The sequence below is a fragment of the Onychostoma macrolepis genome, chromosome 03, assembly GCF_012432095.1.
Source record: "Onychostoma macrolepis isolate SWU-2019 chromosome 03, ASM1243209v1, whole genome shotgun sequence".
NCBI lineage: Eukaryota > Metazoa > Chordata > Actinopteri > Cypriniformes > Cyprinidae > Onychostoma > Onychostoma macrolepis.
This window is the reverse complement of record NC_081157.1, coordinates 45,049,099-45,070,908: the sequence shown is the minus strand read 5'-3', so window position 1 is coordinate 45,070,908 and position 21,810 is coordinate 45,049,099. Positions and strand designations below refer to the sequence as shown.

General features: G+C 34.7%; 1 protein-coding gene across 15 annotated transcripts in view; it reads right to left on the bottom strand.

Annotated features, from left to right (window-relative positions):
- Positions 1-21,810, bottom strand: part of rbfox3b (RNA binding fox-1 homolog 3b) — a 307,431-nt gene that overhangs the window by 131,843 nt on the left and 153,778 nt on the right. The window contains exon 1 of one of the 15 annotated variants that reach the window (XM_058769592.1): positions 18,556-18,611. The exons of the other annotated variants lie outside the window; for them this stretch is intronic. The gene's annotated coding sequence lies outside the window, so the exon portion shown is untranslated. Of the gene's footprint in view, positions 1-18,555; positions 18,612-21,810 lie in introns of those variants that run through there. 15 annotated transcript variants of the gene reach the window in all.

Sequence of the window (21,810 nt, the reverse complement as noted above, 5' to 3'; positions counted from 1 at the left end):
ATTAGTGAGGCTGATTATGTCAAGAATCATTACACAGCAAAAATACTATTCGTTATGAGTAATTATGTATCATTTCCAATCAAAGCATCTAAGAATTCTTGAAAAATTAAGATTTTTTTCTTATACTTGAGAAGCATCACTGCATTACCAGCATAAATAGTTGTTTTCTTGGATTGTATCTCGAAAGTAAGTGATTATTTAATTGGCTTTAGGAATTAATGAACAAGTTAAAATAAATCTTGTAGTGCAGAAAGACAAAATATACTGATATTAATGAAACAAGTCTCAAATCTAAAACAAGTCAATATACTGAATCACATGCAACGTCGCTTTCCATGTGCATTTATCTCATTTCTAAGACTTCATTACCAACTCAGATGCACGATTATCACCTGCTGCATGATAAAACAGCTCAAAACATTTTCACAGATACACACAGAAAAAAAAGACTCGAGACCAAAAGATCAAAGAGAGACTTAGGCTATTTTTAATTATGTATTATATCACTTAAATATATTTAATTGTGTATTATATCACGTGTGTGTGCATGCGTATTTACATTTATTTACATGTATTATTTAATGACAATTAGATATTATGTATTAAACATTATGTATTCATTTATGGAAAAATTATATATATATATATTTTTTTTTTTTTTTTTTTTTTTTTAAGGTATTAATAAATTAATGTATTATACAATTAAATGTTAAATTAATTAAAATGGCTAGCAGGTAAAATGACCATTGAAAAATGGTTAGAATAAATTCCTTATAAAAACACAATCAAGCAGGTTATACGAGTTTTTGTGGTGAATTAACCCTTTACCGCTCTGTTAAACACTGTGTTTGGTTACTAAATGAGCTCTCCTTGTGTTTCACTCTTATGATACATGAATAAATCTTTCATTTTGCACATCAAACTCTTCTCCACAATCTCTTCTGCTCTTCTGACAGCAGAGGATCATTTCATCTGCTGTTTTCTCCTGGTTCTCTCCATCTGTGTGTTTCTGAAGCAGCAGCAGAGTAATGAGCGAAGACGCGTCTCATTTTCTCTCGCTCCTCAAAGGGCCAATAAACTCCCTGCCGTTCCGGAAGGTGTGTGAGTAACGGTAAACACTGTTTACACATTGTAAATGATTGTTACTCGTCCTGCCCAGAAATGAATATAAATGCTGACTAACAGCAGAACACACATTCATTTATTCAAGCAGAAAGAGTGGCTGAGATATCCAATAATCGGCTTCATAAACACATCAGTCATAGCTGCGCATGTGTCTGAATCACAACTAGAATCTAAATTACATGAGTATGACATCACAGCACACTCATTAACATATGCCCGCCCACATTTGGATACATTATAAACACCTCATTCAGAAATCAGCAACTTGAAGCACAACATTATGTAGTTCACAGCATAGACTGTAAAAAAAGATGAACGACGCATCTCCGCTTCCTTCCACTATAGAAAAGTGAAGCCAAAGGATCTCAGTATGGCCGTTGCCATCTTGAGAAAATGACGTAATTTGGAGCCATAGTCTGCGCAGTAGAGATTCGTTTGGAGCCCGAGTCTGCGCAGTAGTGTCATAAGGTGGAGCCGCGGAATCAAACTCCCGCTCAAACTCCCGCAGACCCAATCAACCATAACGACACGCCCCGTTTTTATAGCATCAAATTACTAGCTAAAATGAAACTCATCACAAAAACGAACAATTGAACATATATCAGCGTGATAACAACTACCTTAAATGACCAAAACCATATTTCGGAAAATTGTATTGGAAGTGTAATTTATTTTTTTTATTTTGACTGAAGTCCCATTCGTTTACATGGAGAGGGCGGGGTTTATGACTTGTACTGCAGCCAGCCACCAGGGGGCGATCAAAGAGCCCGTAGCTTCACTTTTCAGGATGTGTGAGTGGCACACCCGGTTCACAGAGGTTATTTGCATGCAGAAGTCTTAAAGGGACAGTAACACAAATGTGAGGGCTAAATGTGAGGGTCTGGAGAATGAGCATGGAAATCGTAAAGGGAATGAAAGTGAAGCAGCAAAGAGATGTGTGTAATGCATCATCAGAGGAGCGGTAAAGAGTCGCAGCCGCTCAAGTTTAGTGTGTGATTCTGAGCACTATAAATCTGGCCTGTGTGAAAGAGTGCGTAATTACCTGCGTCTACGGCTTCACTCTCTTACACACTCATCTCTCACACACACACACACACACACACACACACACACACACGCACACACACACACACACGCACACACACACGCGCACACACACACACCACTCACATTGAGCTGGACATGAATGCAGTCTTACGGAAGCATGAATATATGTGACCCTGGACCACAAAACCAGTCTTAAGTCGCTGGGGTATATTTGTAACAATAGCCAAAAATACATTGTATGGGTCAAAATTATTGATTTTTTTTTTTTATGCCAAAAATCATTAGGATATTAAGTAAATATCATGTTCCATGAAGATATTTTGTAAATGTCCTACTGTAAATTTTTGAATAGTAATGTGCATTGCTAAGAACTTCATTTGGACAATTTTAAAGACGATTTTCTCAAAATTATGATTTTTTTTGCACCCTCAGATTCCAGATTTTCAAATAGTTGTATTTCAGCGAAATATTTTCCTATCATAACAAACCATACATCAATGGAAAGCTTTTTTTATTCGGCTTTCAGATGATGTATAAATCTCAATTTCATAAAATTGACCCTTATGACTGGTTTTGTGGTCCAGGGTCACATATATGGAGCATCTCATCAAGAACTCCAGAATCCGATTCATCCAATTCACAATCTGAAGAGCTGGAAACACTTCACAAACACACAACTGAAACATTGAACTCTGATGAACATATTCGTACGAATCTCACTCAATTTATTTTAAAAACATGGATTCATTCAATACCAAAACATAACTATTTTTGCTTGCCAAATTGACAATATTGAGTCTAAAACACAATATTAACTTATTTTTAAAAATATATTAATTAACATTATGCATTAATGTTAGTATGAATTTATTTTATATATTTGTATACATGCTAACAAACTAAATTAAATGCTCTCATTTCTGTGCCATTACTCTTAGCAAATTATAGAAAGAAAGAAACAAAGATTGTTTTTAAACAGTTATTCTAAACACTCTCTCACTAGTTAGAAATAAAGTTAGTCCCTCCATAAAACTCACTCCATTGGTTACATACAGTGACTCAAGTGAATTTTAAAGTGACATTCCAGAAACTGTTTGAACATCCAAAGAATGATTTGCTGCATCATCAGTTGTTTTTGTGTATCGTACTGAACTGGCTAATTGTCTTCTACTCAACACACTGACCGTCTCATCCCTGTCCAGCCCTCATCCCTAAAACTGCAGTTACTGACACTGATGAGGCAACAAAAGAAGTGTGATGGTGTCTGAATGATGTGCAAGTGTCTTCTACACTGTTTGTCCTTCACTCATGATCTTATCAGTGATTGACTCATGAAAATGCAGTAAGTAGCTGCACAAAGACGATGTGGCGACTCTTGACTTTAACCTTCATTATTACTGCTGTGATGTACAGGAAGTGTTCTGAGAGGATGAAGAGCTGTCCATCACAGTGATGCTCCACAGAGCCTCACACAAAAGTGCAGACAAAGCACAATGTGAGAAATACTGTATCCCACAATGAAATGTGCTCCATTAAACCTTCATCTCCAGTATGATGGGTGAACCAGAGTTAATATTAGCTGTGATTTTTTTGTACATCTCCTTCTTGACTTACTATTTGATCAAACAGCTGAGCGTTAAAATCAGAACAACTGTATTTATTTCTACAATGATAACTGTACTCAACTCACTAAAATGAAATATATACATAATGAGGATGTGACAATGCAGTATGCTACTGTGAAATTTCTGTGCCACTACTGTTAACAATGCCATTTTACATTTTATATTTTATATCCCAAAGTAAATTTAAAATGAAGACACACAAACTAAAACACTGTTTTCAACAATCTAGCAACATTCAATAAATTAAAAAAAAAAAAAAAAACATAATATAGCAATCATATCAGGCCACTGGAACACAACTACATAAACACATAGCAAACCACAATTATAGCAGCTACATTAGAACACCAGAAAGCCATAGCAACTACAACAGAACACCATGCCAACAGTATAAGAACACCAGAATGCCATGGTAACAGTTTAAGAACACCAGAAAGCTATTGCAACTACAATAGAACGTCATGGCAACAGTATAAGAAAACAAAAAAGCCATAACAACTACAAACAGAATACCATGACAACAGTTTAAGAGCACCACAAAGCCATAGCAACTACAATAGAACGTCATGGCAACAGTTTAAGAAAACAAAAAAGCCATAACAACTACAAACAGAATACCATGACAACAGTTTAAGAACACCACAAAGCCATAGCAACTACAATTGAATGACATGGCAACAGTATAAGAACACCAGAAAGCCCTAGCAACTACAACAGAATGCCATGACAACAGTATAAGAACACCAGAAAGCCCTAGAAACTACAACAGAATGCCATGACAACAGTATAAGAACAACAGAAAGCCATATCAACTACAACAGAATGGCATGGTAACCGCATAAAAACACCAAAAAGCCATAACTACATCAGAACACCAGAAATCCATACCAACCACATAGCAATGCCTGGCAACCACCCATAACACTCTAGCATCATGCTGGTGAGTTTGAAATAACATGTCTGCATGTTCTTCAGAAATTGTAAAAATCTTAGTAATATTATTATTCATAATATTCAATATTTATTTCCTAATATCATCCTGTCAATCAAAAACATGATTATTTGAAAGAATATTCCCACATGTCTGGATGATGATGGTATTGACTGACATCAGCTAATATCTAAAAACTTTGTGCACTTCAAAGCGGCCAATACAACGCCTGCACACACACACACAGAGAGAGAGAGAGAGAGAGAGAGACAGAGAGAGAGCAGTATTCCCAGAGCTGTTGACCTGTTTTCTCCTCTGTTGATGTTGGGTTGTGCTTCAGGCTGTATCTAGTCCTCTCTTATCCACATCAAAACAAAACCTTCACACTGTGCTCATACATACATACAGTATGTACACAAATACACCCAACTCTATATTACACAAACAAACACACACACACACACACACACACACACAAGCAGCTAGCTATGCATCTGTCTCTGTCTTTCATCAATTATCACATGTGCGTTTCAGGGCTGAAGTCAAAACCAGTCAGTTTTATTTGAGGTATATTTCGTTATTTTTATCCATACTTAAAAAAAATAAAAATAAAAAAAAATATTCAAGAGAGTACTGCAGATCACAGATACTATCAGATAGACAGATTGACTGACTGATAGACTGAGCAGCTCTTGAGAAACTGTAGAGACACAGATGAGCTGCACTGAGCACATTAGAGGCCATTCTGAGACTCCAGGGAATTCACTCACACTTACTGAAACACGATTGAGAGAAAGAGCGTGCATTTTCATTACAGATTTGCGCAAAACTTCTGAGATATTTTATAAATGTCGATAAAAACTATTGCAAAATGGCGGCGTTTCCATTAACCGATGTTACGCGACTAAAGCGTAATTTCCTCTTGCGATAAGTCACAGCGACGGACGATAGCAGGTTTACATATATTGCAGCCAACGCACTAGTGATTATTTTTAATTAAAGGAGATGTATGCATGTATGTTTAGTGAAGCAGCGTGGAGAGATGCTTGAATTTAATGTAGCATTGCCCCCTCAGTTTTCTTAACGAACTTATTTATTTAAACCATTAATGGATAATGAATTGGATGAGCATGGGTGCACCGTCCGCAGAGCGCATAAAGTTGTGTTTGATTTGCGCAGATCAATAAGCGTCTGACTTGAAGCAGTGTAGCTAGCCTATGCTATCAATGTATACTGCAAGAGCGATTCGCGAGCAGAAGCGGGTTACAGTCATCGCAGTTTCTCCAGCACGGCTGGCTGCACGAGCTTTGATGATGACGGCTAATTCACGATTTACCAGACTCACTCACCGTAGGATATATTTCATCCCGTGCTTTAATAGGGTTACAAACTCTTTTCATGTTATAGCCTAATAATGCTATAGCGTATTGTGTCATGTTTATCAAAATAAAACCGATAAAAAAGTGAATTTACATTGTTCCAGAGCCGGAGTCAGGGGGGCGAGGGGGGTTGCTTTCGCGACCATCATCCATCAGCAATTACACGCAATCACAGATTGCATTATTACCCCAATCCACATTCCCTGCAGTTACTGACATTCATAAAGCAACAACTATTATTTCATATCAGGCTTTACAAGGTTAAAAGTGATATTTGTATGATTTTCAATGTTCAAAAAGGTTTTGAGTTAGTCAGTTGTTCAGAGTTACTACAAGCCAGACATTGAACTTCTGACTTAACCAATGAGGTGACTTTGGGGACGGGACTAACTGTTTGAACAACCAGTGGTAGATGAGAAAAATTTGAGCACTGATTTTATGCATTTATAATGAATTCACCTAATTAATTGTCCTTATTTAATCACAGTAAATGCCAGCAAATGCAAACACAAACATCACCACTGTCTCACTGCGCTCCTGCTGGTCATTCAGAGGAATTACAGACGTCTGAATGACAGCTAAAGAGAGACAGGGACGGACAGATGGATGGATGGGTAGATTGGAGGAGGTTTAGCAGCGGTAGTGTGTAAATCAGCAGATGCTGACAGTAGCAATCAACAGGGCTGAGAGAGACGCTCAGGTAATGGGCAGAAGAAGAGCTGGGAGATTTACACACACAATCACACACACAGATGTAGATCAGTCTGAAGTCGCGGTGTAATTTACCGCTGGTCTTCCCCGAGCGCCGCGGGAACATTTAGCTGCAGAAATCATCCGGGTACATGTGTGCACTTCACAGCGCACACTAACCATCTTTCATTTTAATTCACACAGCTGACCTTTTACTGCCCGTTATGAATATCAGATCAGTAACGAGTCTGTGAACACACACACACAATGATCTGTTTCTGAGTGAATCTCATAAGAAACACCCAACTCATAATTCATCCAAAACCAAGGAAAAAATATAGAAATTGATTTTTTATTATTTTTTTTTTACATTGCGACATTATTCAAAAATGACACTAACAAATGACACTAACATGTTTTTCACTGATATTACCGTCTCATTACTAAAATACAACTTCAAAACCGTCTGTTTACAAAATTAAATTGTCCACATTAACTACTAACATCATTCATGCTTAAAACTATCATTCACTTAAAACTTAGTATTTTACAATAATAAAAATATACATTTTTGCACATTACAATAATGCGATTTTTGCAATTAGCTTAATTGTTTATACTGAGTTTAATTGGGTTGAACAACATTTTATTGTGCTTAATTTTCATGAAAATAAAGCTATAATGCTGAATATAGCCTATACATGCATATATAAATTTATATTTATCAAATATTTACTTGCCATTGTGACATGTGTATTAATATATATATATAAGATATAATTATACTTTCAAATATTATCACTGTTATCTTGGCAAACTATAAAGATGATAATATTTACATAAAAAAAAACAATCCTAATAAAGACAGTATAAATTATGAGTAAATATGAATATATATATATATGTATATAAATACATATTTTATTACATATTAAATAAATATTAAATTCTAATCACAACTTTAGGGTTGGGAAGATTTTTAAAAAGTTTTTGAACGAAGTCTCTTCTGTTCACCAAGGCTGCATTTACTTGATCAAAAATTTAGAAAAAAACTGAAATGTTAATAACTATTCTGAAATGTTATTAAAATCCAAAATAACTGTTTTCTGTTAGAATATATCGTAAAATGCCATTTATTTCTGTGTTGTAAAGCTGCATTTTCAACATCATTACTCCAGTCTTCAGTGTCACATGATTCTTCAGAACATATCCTAATATGCTGATTTGCTGCTCAATAAACATTTCTGATTATTATCAATGGTGAGCAGTTGGACTGCTTCATAGTTTTGTGGAAACAGTGACATTTTTTATTTTTCAGGATTCTCAGATGAATAGAAAGTTCAAAAGAACAGCATTTATTTGAAATAGAAATATGCTGTCACATTATAACTTCACTGTTACTTTCAATCAATTTAATGTAATTTTGCTGAATAAATGTATTAACCTCTTATTATATTTGTATATTTTCTTAAGAAAATGTTTGGCAAAACTCTCCACCATGCTGCTAAAATGATACAGCGGGTTGGAGCGTTGTTGCTGCGGGTGATTTCTATCTGTTTTCAGCCTGCCTCATATGTACGGTTTCTTGTGTAAAAAAGCAGCAGGATATAGATTAACCTTCCTAGTTAATGCTAAAACTAACGTCTCGGGTTCAGGTACAAGAAAACATCTCAAACAACACCCATATAGACAATCACCGTCCTGTCACATTAATCCGGCCGGCAATGCATTATGGGAAATGATGGTTTCAGAGCGACTTCGGCAGATCGTGTTTTTCCAGTAAACATCTCAAGAATGACTCGGCTGTCAATAGCGGGCGTCGTTTCGGCCGACAGATGGTAAACAATCCATTTCATCATTTAAAGCAGGCGCGTGGCAGTCTGACAGCTCCTCGATGTCTAATCTCTGCTAATAGCCCAGCCACAAAACATAGATGCATTAAGATGGCATTTCCTCGTGGCTTTGAAACTCCTCCCGCAGACCGCAGCCAGAGCCAGAGCTGTCGGCCCGAACGCACATGATGAAAAAGTTGAAACTGACTGATGTTGGAGCGCCGTGTAATTAGACACAGAAATTCTCAGCGTAATCGAATCAGGGTTTGTTCTGGGGGCTCCTCAAACCCAGTTAGCCAGCTTCATATAGCGGTCCGCCGGTGGAGGCTTCGCTTTTCTTTCAGAAAAGTGCCGGAACTCAGATCCCTGTAGACTTGATAGGAATCTAATTAGGAGTAATCAATACCAGTCTAACTCTCAAAAAGAGTTCTGCTCATCTCTTTCTGCCAGATCCGGTCAGGTTGATCTCCAGAGGAACGCCCTCAGAGGACCTGAAAGAACACCGCGAGTACGTTTGCCTCCATTACAGCCCGGGAATATCCAAGGGAAGATTAACCGGACAGAAAGATCACACCAAAAACCACATTCAAACTGGATTCCGAGTCCACATTTCAACAGTTTATGAAGGACACGGTGGAATTTGCTCGGCCACAATGTTGTAGGCTGTTGCCAGGGTGTTGCTAAGGTGTTCTGAGTGATGTGTACTCTGTTGCTAGCAGATAAACAAATACATTATTTAAAACTGACCAACAAATCAGTTTTATTTTCAACACTAAATATAATTCTCAAATAGATCATTTTTAAATATTTAAAAATATATATTAAAGATTATATTGCTTAGATATTAAGAAACACCAAAGAAAATTAAAAGTCAGGTATTAGAAAGAAAGAAAGAAACAAACAAACAAACAAACAAAACACCAAAGCCATATAAATAAATAAACAGTCTTTTCCTTTATGTAAAACATATATTTTTAATATATAATTTTATATTTAAATTTATATTTGTATTAAATTGTAAATATATCATTTTAAATTATAAAACATATACACAATTGTGTTCAGATTTCCCAAACACCAAGGCTTGCTAAATAAACAAACAAACAAACAAACAGGCTTTTCCTTTACGTAAAATATATTTTAAATATATAATTTTATATTTATGTTTTTACAGTATTTATATTTAAAGCCCGAATTCCGGAAATGTTAGGAAGTTTTTTAAAATTTGAATATAATGAAAACAAAGACTTTCAAATCACACGAGCCAATATTTTATTCACAACAGAACATAGAGAACATAACAAAAGTTTAAACTGAGAAATTTTACACTTTTATCCACTAAATGAGCTCATTTCAAATTTGATGCCTGCTACAGGTCTTAAAAAAAAGTTTGCACGGGGCAACAAAGCGCTGAAAAAGCATGACATTTTTAAAAGATTCAGCTGGGAAAACATCTAGAAACTATTTAAGTTAACTGACATCAGGTCTGTAACATGATTATAAAAGGGATGTCTTAGAGAGGCAGAGTCTCTCAGAAGTAAAGATGGGCAGAGGCTCTCCAATCTGTGAAAAAGTGTGTAAAAAGATTGTGGAATACTTTAAAAACAACGTTCCTCAACGTCAAATTGCAAAGGCTTTGCAAATCTCATCATCTACAGTGCATAACATCATCAAAAGATTCAGAGAAACTGGTGAAATCTCTGCGTGAATGGGACAAGGCCGAATACCTTTGTTGGTTGCCTGTGGTCTTCGGGCCCTCAGACGATACTACATCACTCATCGGCATGATTCTGTCACTGACATTACTAAATGGGCCCAGGAATACTTCCAGAAATCACTGTTGGCAAACACAATCCGCCGTGCCATCTGCAGATGTCAACTAAAGCTCTATCATGCAAAAAGGAAGCCATATGTGAACATGGTCCAGAAGCGCCGTCGTGTCCTGTGGGCCAAAAGTGTTTTATGGTCAGACGAGTCCAAATTTGACATTCTTGTTGGAAATCATGGACGCTGTGTCCTCCGGACTAAAGAGGAGGGAGAACTTCCAGCGTGTCATCAGCATTCAGTTCAAAAGCCAGCATCTCTCATGGTATGGGGGTGCATAAGTGCATACGGTATGGGCTTGTTTTGGAAGGCACTATGAATGCTGAAAGGTATATAAAGGTTTTAGAGCAACATATGCTCCCCTCTAGATGACGTGTATTTCAGCAGAACAATGCAAAACCACATACTGCAGCTATTACAACAGCATGGCTTCGTAGTAGAAGAGTCCGGGTGCTGAATTGGCCTGCAGTCCAGATCTTGAAATTTGAAATTAGCTCATTTTGTGCATAAAATTGTAAAATTTCTCAGTTTAAACCTTTATGTTATCTATGTTCTATTGTGAATAAAATATTGGCTCATGTGATTTGAAATTCTTTTAGTTTTCATTTTATTCCAATTTAAAAAACGTCCCAACATTTCCGGAATTCGGGCTGTATATTATTTATATATTTATTTTATGTTTAGTTGTGAACAGGTTTTCCAAGACACCAAAGCCAGCAAAATAAATACTTTTTTCTTTATGCAAAACATAATTGTAAAGATATATAATTTTAAAACATTTAAAAAATATAGTAAAAATTGTGCTCAGACTTTACAAAACAGCAGACACAGTAATAAAAAGTCAGAGATCTCAATAACAACTCAAACACTTCTCATCAAATGATCTGAGATCTTCTCCACATTTATTTTACAGCTCTAGACTCCTACTGCATGACAACTAGTGAGTCATTTGTGTGATTTATTCTCCTAAGGTTGATACTTTCATAAAATCACAACTGAGAAGTGTCCTGAGCTACAAAAGAGCAACATCTGAGCAGTAATGCAGCCGCATTGAGAGAAATAAAGGAGCTGCTTTGCTGTGGCTGTACCGCGGTACTGTACATCGCTGATTCAGCAGCGGGAGCCATGGTGCAGAGATAATCTGCCTCTCGCAGCCATATGCTGTGCATACATCAGTCCATCAGCGCAGATTAATTATGACCATCACAGGCAGAGCGCAGCGCTCATAAATCAGCACAGCCTACAGTAATCCACACCATCACATTCATGCTGCAAACACACACAAATGCACAGGGATACTTCATTCCTGCGCTTCCATGTGTATGTTTTATTCATGACTGCATTCAGAGGTGTATGTAGTTGTAGATTAACCCATATTTCACATCTTAATCAGCAGAAAAAATAAAGAATATTATATTTTGCATAAAGAAAATGACCAGTATATTTTAGAACTATTAAGATTGTGCCTTATGTCATATTAGATGTGTCTGTTCTTTATGCAATTTTTCTATAAAAATAAATACATAAATAATAATAATAATAATAAATAAAACAAGTTGGAAAACAAATACTACTACTGCTTAAAATAGGGCAATAAATGAATAAATAAATAATAAAATAAATAAACAATTATATGTTATGTAATGTTTTCTTAAAAACAAATAAGCAATAAAAAGTTAAATACCACTACTAATATTAATAATTTTCTTGGAAAATATAATAATAATAATAATAATAATAACAACAATAACAATAACAATAACAATAATAATAATGGCTTTGTTTTTTAATTATTTTAACATTTATTTTGATTTATTTGTTTAGTAGTAGTAGTAGTAGTAGTATTGCAAAGCATTGTTTCTTTATACACTATTCTGCATAAAACTTAAAATGCTTAAAACAGGCAAATATAAATTTAAATTATATTAAAACATGATTTAATTAATTAATACTTTAAATAAGTCCATGAGGATCAGCAAATCTGCCATGAGCCACTGAAAGCAAACAAACAATGAAACTAAACTACATTTATTAACTTCATGATGAAATTCCAGGTCAGATCGTCTCCACTAACCTGCATTAAACTAGCAGCATGAAGTCTGTTGTTAACATGGCTAAATACAAAATTAATGATTTTAATAATTCTACTAATAAAGAGCTTATAATACATAAAAATAATATAATATTGCACTAAAAGTAGAAGTCTGACTATGAAGGTCACTGTTTTTTGCTCAGGTGGCTGTTCACTTTTTTTTTTTTTGGAAATCCAATAACGACTGGTTTCCTGATGGTTTAATTGGTCCACAGGGCATTTGATTCTCCGTCTGTTTTAATAAAGTGGCCCAGAGGATCTGCTGCTATGAGATGCATTGGATTTATGACAAAATAACATACAGACACAATTGAGGACATATTCACTTATTAGCAGCTCAACGTCACGTTCATCCAGAAGAGACTCAACTCAAGAGACTAGTGAAACTCGCTCATGCTAACGCAACAACACTTGACCTCTGACCCCAGGTCTGACTCTGACTCATTCAGGGATTAATTACCAGTAAACAACCCAAAGCTTAACGAGGATGAGAATCGCTCCCTCCTGGATTCCTCTGGAAGGGATTTTGGAAGGAAGTGGGAAACAATTTGTGATGCAAGACTGAAGTTCAGCTGTCATCAGCTAGTTAACACTGACCTGAGGACCGGAGCCCTGTCCTGACTGTCCCAGAACAGACGGCTCAAAATAAACACAGCTAAACGAGTCACTAGTCATCATCCAGAGTCTAGAATATGAAGCATCAATTAATGAGAAATGTTTGAGTTCATACCATTGACTAAAACTAAAGACATTTGTCAATTCATAGTGTTTTGGATCTTTATTATTTTAAATGATATATTGATAATTGATAATTGAAGCTTGAGCTTCTATGCTCAGTGTATCTGAAGCGCACTTTTGTAACGATCTTTCATTCATTTATCATTTTATCTGCCATCGGATTATCCGAGTCGTTGTCATAACGTGTTGCTATGTTGCGTCTTGGTTCAGATTTGACTGAGACTGGCATTCTGACACCGCGAACTTCATGCTTTCTAACCATTTTGCAATTATTCTGCTTATTGTACATATAAAATACAAGAAGTTTATATGAGCAGTCCCTTATTCATAATTGTGACCACACAGTCTGTTTACAATGTCTACCATTATAACGTTTACATCAACCAAAGTCTTTATATAGCATGTGCATAGAGAGAGTGTATCTCATAATATTATATTATATTATACTGTATATACATATACTATTATACTCTGCACAATTCTGTATACACTGGATTCATTTTAATAACTTAGTTATATAGTAATATACAAGTATCAGATCAGGACTATCAGGGGCACAAAAAAAAAAAAAAAAAACTGATCGAGACATCCCTAGTAATAGAATATAAATAATACTAAAATACCACTACACTGTAAAAAAAAAAAAAAAAAAGTTGAGTTGCACAATAAGTTGAGCAAACTCAAAAATCTGCTGAAGCTGGTTGCCTTAAAATTTTAAGTTGGCTCAAGTTTTTTTTTTTTTTTTTCAGTGTAGTTAACATTGATCTCTGGTGTATGACTGCAGAAGGACAGATCTGAGCACATCTGGAGACACTGTTGAGATTTCTGGAGTCTCCTCATCTAAACAGGCAATCCTGTTTAGAGAAATACTTCCCTAAACTACAGCACAGACAGGCTCATTTATTAACAGCCACAGAGTTCAACAGGATCTCAATCACACACACACACACACACACACACACACAAGTCCAGTCTGATTAATAAAGCTGATGTGATGCTGTGGAGGACTGCATCAGTTAGACACACGATCATTCACATCCACGCGCTCAGCGGATCCTCACTGCTTCAGCTTCTCTTTCTGTGCGTCTCTTTGTGTGTCATGTCATTATACACTCATACCGACCAATCAGAAGGCAGTATTGCAGACAGATGATCTGGTGTGAGAGACAGAGAGTGGCTGACAGTTACTGACACACTGTGAAATCAGATCTGTGTCGTGCCGCATGCTAACATCCACGCTAACAGACAGACTGAGGAGTTTTGTGTTCGAGTTTTCTCTGTGATCAGATATAATTCACTCTAAAACAACCTCTATTCAAACAGACAGTGTCAGCAAATGAACATATGACCACATACATTTAAATATCAATGACTGTTCAATACTCAAGTCATACGCAAACACTCAAATCACTGTCGTCTGAGCTGAAAACTGATTCATTTACGTGATCAGTTCCCACCATTTCTATGGATTTCAGATGACACAACAGCTTTGACCTTTAACCTCTGTGTCAGATTGCGAGGCTCAAAGACCAGCAGACTATGTCTAGTAACCAGTTTTATTGGAGAAAGGAACTCGTTTTCTATTCATTATAGTAATGGCCTGTGGATTCCCTCATTAAACACTTCCTTTTGTCTAACAGACAGATGAAGCCGAGCGCTGACAGTTTGAGCCGGAAACACGTGTGTAACGTGAGTCATGTACTCATAATACCTTTGCAAGTAACAAGCAAAGTCACACTTCACTTTAGTCACGTTCACACTGCTGATGAACACAGTGTCACATCTCAATCTGTACATACACAGTTTAGTTATTTATATGAGGCAGACAGAACTGAAGTGTGAACTGAACCAAAGTAAAATTCTCAAATTAAATTAAAAATAAAACAAAATGTTGGTATGTGCTGATTTCAAGATTTATACTTTGCATGTTTCATATATATATATATATATATATATATATATATATATATATATATACACATACATACATACATACATACATACACATACATATATATATATATTCAAAATAATACAAAACAACCATAATACAACAAAAATAAAGATTAAGCAAAAAGCACTTAGTGTTTCAAGTTTATTCTAAACAAAACAAAAAATTATTTCTGAAGGATCATGTGACACTGAAGACTAGAGTAATTATGCTGAAAAATACAGCTTTGCAGCATAAGAATAAATTGCGTTTTAAATTAAAATGTAATTTTGAATTTAAATCATTTTAATTTTGCAATTTAAAATATATTAAAAATTCAATTCAATGCAATTAAAAAATGTTGGTATGTGCTCATTTCATGATTTATACTTGATGTGTTTCAGATATACTGTATACTAGTCAGCATCTGAAGCGGATCGAAACCTTTCATCAAAGTTGTCCTAAAACCAAAATGTGTTCTTGTCTTAGGACAACTTTGATTAACTTTTTTGATCCACTTCAAATGTTGACTACTGTATATTCAATATACCAAAACATTTAAAAGACCAATGACTAAATAAATAAATAAATAAAAGTTTAAAGTTTCAGGTATATTGAAAAAAATGCAGATGAAAAATAAAGATGTTATTTTAAACTGTAATAACATTTCACATTATTACAGTTTTCATTGTATTTTTGATTAAATAAACATAGCCTTGGTGAGCAGAAGAGACTTCTTTCAAAAACCTGACTTTGCAAAAAAAGTTGCATTTGCATTACGACAAATGCCTATTAACAGATAAAACGTGTCTCAAAAGTGACAAGTATAAAAGTAATTAGATACATGAAAAGTCTCTAGTACTGCATCGAATCAGAATACAAGACAAACGGCGTGATCTAGAGAAGCGAGAGCTCCGGAGAACGACCCGACCGTCTCTTATCGCTCCGTATTGGCTTTAATCGCGCGAGCGGCTCTTCAAGAAGTAATCAAACTGAAGTTCATGCTCATTGTTGATCGGAAGCTGATGAGTGATTTTCTGGAGCTGTATTTGTGAGCATGGCGTAATAAATCACGGCTGATTCATGCTGGAGGTACGCAGACAGCTAACAGTAAATCAAAAGCCATCTGCCCGCGGGACGGCCATCGCAGCCACGGCACCCAGTCATCTGTCATGTCAGCGCTGCCGCCGATTTACATTTATTTACATTTAGCGCACAGCGCCTCATTACGCACAGGAAGTAAAGAGGGAAACGGCGTGAGTGGAGAACACAAATACTCATTTATAAACAACTAACTTTTGAAGGAGAAATCAGGACGGGAACGACACAAACTCCAGCTCTACATCTGAAGAAGAAGAAAGAGGACGGATAAACCTGAAGGGCTTTCTTTCATGTTTACTGATAGCTATGTTATCGTCAAGCGAATATTGACCGTTTTGATTTATAGGACAGTATTGTTAATATACTACTATAGTTTATACTACTGTAGTTATAGTTTTGCTAAAATGTTTAATTACATTTTTTGTTATATTTTCTTAATTTTAGTTAGTTTTAGTAATTTTGTTGTGTTTTGTCATTTTTTATTGGTATTTTTAAATGACTATATTTGTATTAAATTTTATTTTTAGTGTATTTAGTTATTTTAGTTCATAACTTAAACTACATGAAACTGAGAAATAGCTTAATTAATTTTTATTTTTATTATTATTATTATTATATAGTTTATATTAAATTTCAGTTTTTAGTTTAGTGGATTTAGTTATTTTAATCGAACTTATACTCGATTAAAAAATTATTTTTTTATTTTTGTTTTATTTAAATACATTTTTGTTTTAATGTATTTAAAAATGAGGTTTTTATTATTAACTAAAACCATCTAAAATTCAAAAGGTTTCAGGTTTTAGTTTATGTAGTTTTAGTTATGTTAGTACTTCAGCTTAAATTATAGAACATGAGAAATGTTGTCTGAAATAAATAAAACCAATATAAATATTTTTTTTTAAATAACAAATAAAATAAAATATTTAAAATAATTTGTCATGTCATGCATTCAGGATGCTGTAAGCTGTCTGAGCTCACGTCAAACAAGTTTTTCCTCAGATCTGCTGATACAGGCCGTTGTGATGGTCATAGACATAAACTTAGGCTCTTTACACATTCATAGAGAAAGTCGCTCAGCCACCACTTATTGCCCAGAAAGGACCTGAAACTTTAAAGACAACGACAAACTCACTCAATAGACGCTTTTTCATGCATCTCGCTGTAGTCAGCTGATACTGAGATCTTTACAGCCCTCAACAGTCAAACAACAGCTGCTCGATACTGCTTTACATACATTAACACACCATTAAACAGTGCTGAAGGGATTTTCCTCGCTCTGCTTTGAAATTAAAAACGTTTGATGTGAAGTACAGTAAATATCAACTCAAAAGATCCTCTCTGGTTCATCGTCACTAAACCAACTTGATATTTTGACACTGACATCTGACGATCACAACAGAGGTCATCTACATATAAACGTTTTAAAGGAACAGTAACACAAAAGTATTAAAGGTACAGTAACATACAGAAGTCTTAAAGATACAGTGTCAAAAACGGTTTAACGGTATATCTGTTTAACAGGTGAAAACTATTCAGTAGATTTGAAGCATTTCTGAAATAAATAATAAACAAAGCTTTCTTAAATAATATATAAAAATGAAATAAATTATGTTTTTCAGGTATATTAAAAATAAAAAAATAAAATGATAAAAAAAAATAATAGAATACAAAACAACCAAAGACAAAAACAGAACAAAATAAATATGATACAAACAATATTTGAAGTGTTTCAGGTATATATTGAAAAAAAAAAATAATAATTAAAAATAAAAACCAAGACAAAGTAAAACAAAAATAAAGATACTTTAAGAGTGAGTGAGTGAGTGAAAAATAACTTATGGTAACACTTTATTTCCATAGTCCACTTTAGACATTTTACTAACAGTAAGTAACTTTGCAACTACATGCCAACTAGCAGTCATTAGAGTATTAGTAGACTGTCTGCAGTGTTGGACGCTACTAGTTTAACTACATTTCTCAGTAGCGTGGTGGTAGCGTCGCTGCTTTCTGAATCAAATAGCTTTTCAGTAGCGAAGCTCTATTTTTGATCAAGTAGCGCGATAGCGTCAACAAAAGCTAACGTTACATTATCCAAAGCATTCTGAAGCTCAATCTCAAAATCAGAAATATAACTGCTACGGATCACTGATCCTGGATCAGTAAAAGTGACGCCACCGCCACTAAAGCTCGTAACGCCATTGGCTCCTCAGACTGTCAGTCAAACCTCATTATTACTCCCACCTCTCTCGTCAATGAAGTGCGGCGCGCAGTTTAGAGCATCTCAGCTTGTTTGCAGTCTGAAAGTAAATAAAGAACTGTTGAATAAGTAAAGTGTTTTCTTTACTCAAAAAACACTATATTTATAAAGGCTAATATATATATATATATATATTTTTTTTTTTTTTTTTTTTTGTATTTGAGGAGCGGAGAAGAGTGTCGTAGTCTAGCATTTGTTGTCAAGTCACAGCCAAATAGCTCGTGCGAAGCGCTGAATCTTTTACAATATGATACTTTGAAAAAAAACTGAGCGATTTTGAAAAAAAAATTTGCCATTTGAAAAAATACAAAATTAATATAAATAATACTATTAATAATAAATAATAAAATACAAAATTAGAAAGGCAAACACAGACAGAGCTTTGCTTTTGCATGCAGCACTGTATGAGGGATTTCAGAGAACTGGGTTATCATTGCTTGATCTACATTCTCGTAATTAGTGAAAGTCAAGATTCACCTGCACAATCCATGGCAAATTTACAAAAAGACTAATAGAAATGTGTATAAAATATGCTTCAAAGATTATGACAACTAGATCAACCACTTTGCATTTAATGACTTATACGATGAACTAATGACTAGTCATTTTGAGGGGTAAGACTATAGCACAGAGAACTATATAATACATTTTGAGCAACATGACATTAGTAACTGATAATAGGATAAATGTACATAATCGATTGTATGAATGTAGCAACTGCAACTTGTTCAAAAGAATGAGAAACTGCTTTTATGATGTGCACAAGTGACTAGATGATGTGGAGGTTGAACAAGTAGTTTTGAGAATTTCATTTCTGATCTGAGAAATGTTTCTTTTTCACTACATTTTCCAAGTAGCTTGCCCAACACTGCCTGTCTGCTTAATATCTTCTAACACTTTATTTTGATGGGTCCACAACATACAACATACTGACTATGAGAAACTTTACAAGTATGTGTCAATATCTTCTGCTAACCCTAAACTTAACCTAACAGTCTACTCTGAGAGTTAGTAGACATGTAGATGCAAATTAATGAGAATTAGTTAAGGTAGTTGCAAAGTTACTTACAGTTAGTAGAATGTCTAAAGTGGACTATCAAAAAGTGTAATGATCACAACCGAGGTCATCTACATATAAAAGTTAAAGGTGCATTAACATATAAAAATCTTAAAGGTACAGTATGAAAAATCTGTTTAATGGGTGGACAATGTTCATGAAAAGCTAAATGACAACTGCAGTTTATTTATTTTTAATGCAGGAAAGCTTCACATGTGATAAATATGTTTGATAAAAACAGAATGAAACGGACACAAGGCTGAATCGATCACACAAACACACACATACAAGCATTCTGAAATGAGCTGACATGCCATCGCTCCGATCCGCGCTGCAGTCGTGTTTGACGTTTGCAGCAGATGCTATTCAATCACTCTGCCTGATTCATTTAGAGAAAACACTAGAAAACATCTGAGCTTTAACATGCTCACACACACACACACACACACACACACAGATGATTAGTGTGCAAGTTAAACAGGTCTGAAAGGTTTGTCATAGCAAAACGCCTGTAGTCAAAAACAAATTTCATGATTCTCACAGCAGAATCTAATCAGTACTAAAACTCAATTACTTGAAAAAAAGTTTAATATCGAAGAAGTAATGCATAATAAAATAACAAATATATATTATGAATTATAAGTCAAAAAGTATATTTGAAGTATTTCAGAATTAAGCAATGTTTATTTACATTTTTAATAATCCATTGCATTTTTTTAATATATATATATAAAAAAAAGACCAAAACAAATACACAGATAAAGTCAACAATAATTATTTCATGAGTAGAATAGAATAGAATAGAATAGAATAGAATAGAATAGAATAGAATAGAATAGAATAGAATGTGATTCAGGTCTATATTCAAAAATAGAATAAATTAAAATAAAAAGATTTAAACAGCACAAAAATAAAAATGAAGTAAGCGAAGCATAAAGTGTTTCAGGTATGTTCAAAATTAAATAATAAAAGTAAAATAAAACTTAAGTACTGCTGCAAGTACTTCCCTTAAGACAGACTACAAACTTAAGTCATGCGAATTACTTGCATAAATATGTTTTGGAAATAATGAAGATGGATGGATGAAGATGAACATGGACTTGATGAAGATACCCTGAATGTTGGCACTGTATAACATTAACACTGGTGTTTTATTCCAGTCTCAATTTAGCACCAAAATACATAAACTTCTGACATCTTTACACATTTGTGCATTTGCTGCATTATTTCCAAAACACAGATGAAAGCGATGCACACGTAATCTCCTGACAGTTCAAACACACATCTTCATGCGGTAAACCTCCACCTCAGGAACAGCTGACTGCACTGTTTTTGTGTGTGGTGGAAAGTAGCCTATGTCAGAGTGATGAATGTGCGATCAGAAGAGGAGCACCAAAACACAAACACACACAACACAAGCTCTGAAACTCTGACGCCACTGTAAACATGAGTTTGCTTTCCATCAGTGCTGCTGAGGTCACCATTAACTAGTGTTTGCCATCCACAAGCCTCGTCTGTCCTATTTCCCCACTCTCAGTGGAGCCGGGCTTATTTATATCAGCTGACACAGGAAATCACCTGTTGATCGCTGACAAACCACGTCCCTCAGGAAGAGCTGCATTAAAAACACACTCCTTCTGTTTGCTCACTCTCCGGGGAGAAGCTTTTTCAGTCGCTCGCGCATGTGACGTCACTCCAGAGATGGAAATGAGCGATGATTTCAAATCAAAGAGCGTCTGTAAAATAACAAGCGGTTTCCCTGAAAGAAGGAGAAAATATTTTTTAAGAAATTAATACTTTTGTATAGCAAGGATGCTTTAAATTGGTCAAAAGTGACAGTAAAGTAATTTATAATGTTACAGAAGATTTCTAATTCAAATAAATGCTGCTCTTCTGATCTTTTGATTTATCAAAAAATCCTAAAAAAATATAATGGATCATATGAAGCAGATAATATTTTATTATTATTTTGATAATAATCAGAAATGTTTCAGCATATTAGAATGATTTCTGAAGTATCATATGACACTGAAGACTGGAGTAATGATGCTGAAAATTCAGCTTTGATCACAGCAATAAATTACATTTTACAATATATTAAAAATAAAACTTATCTTTTTACTGTATTTTTAATCAAATGCAACTTTGGTGGGGAAAAGAGACTTACTTTTTCTTTTCTTTT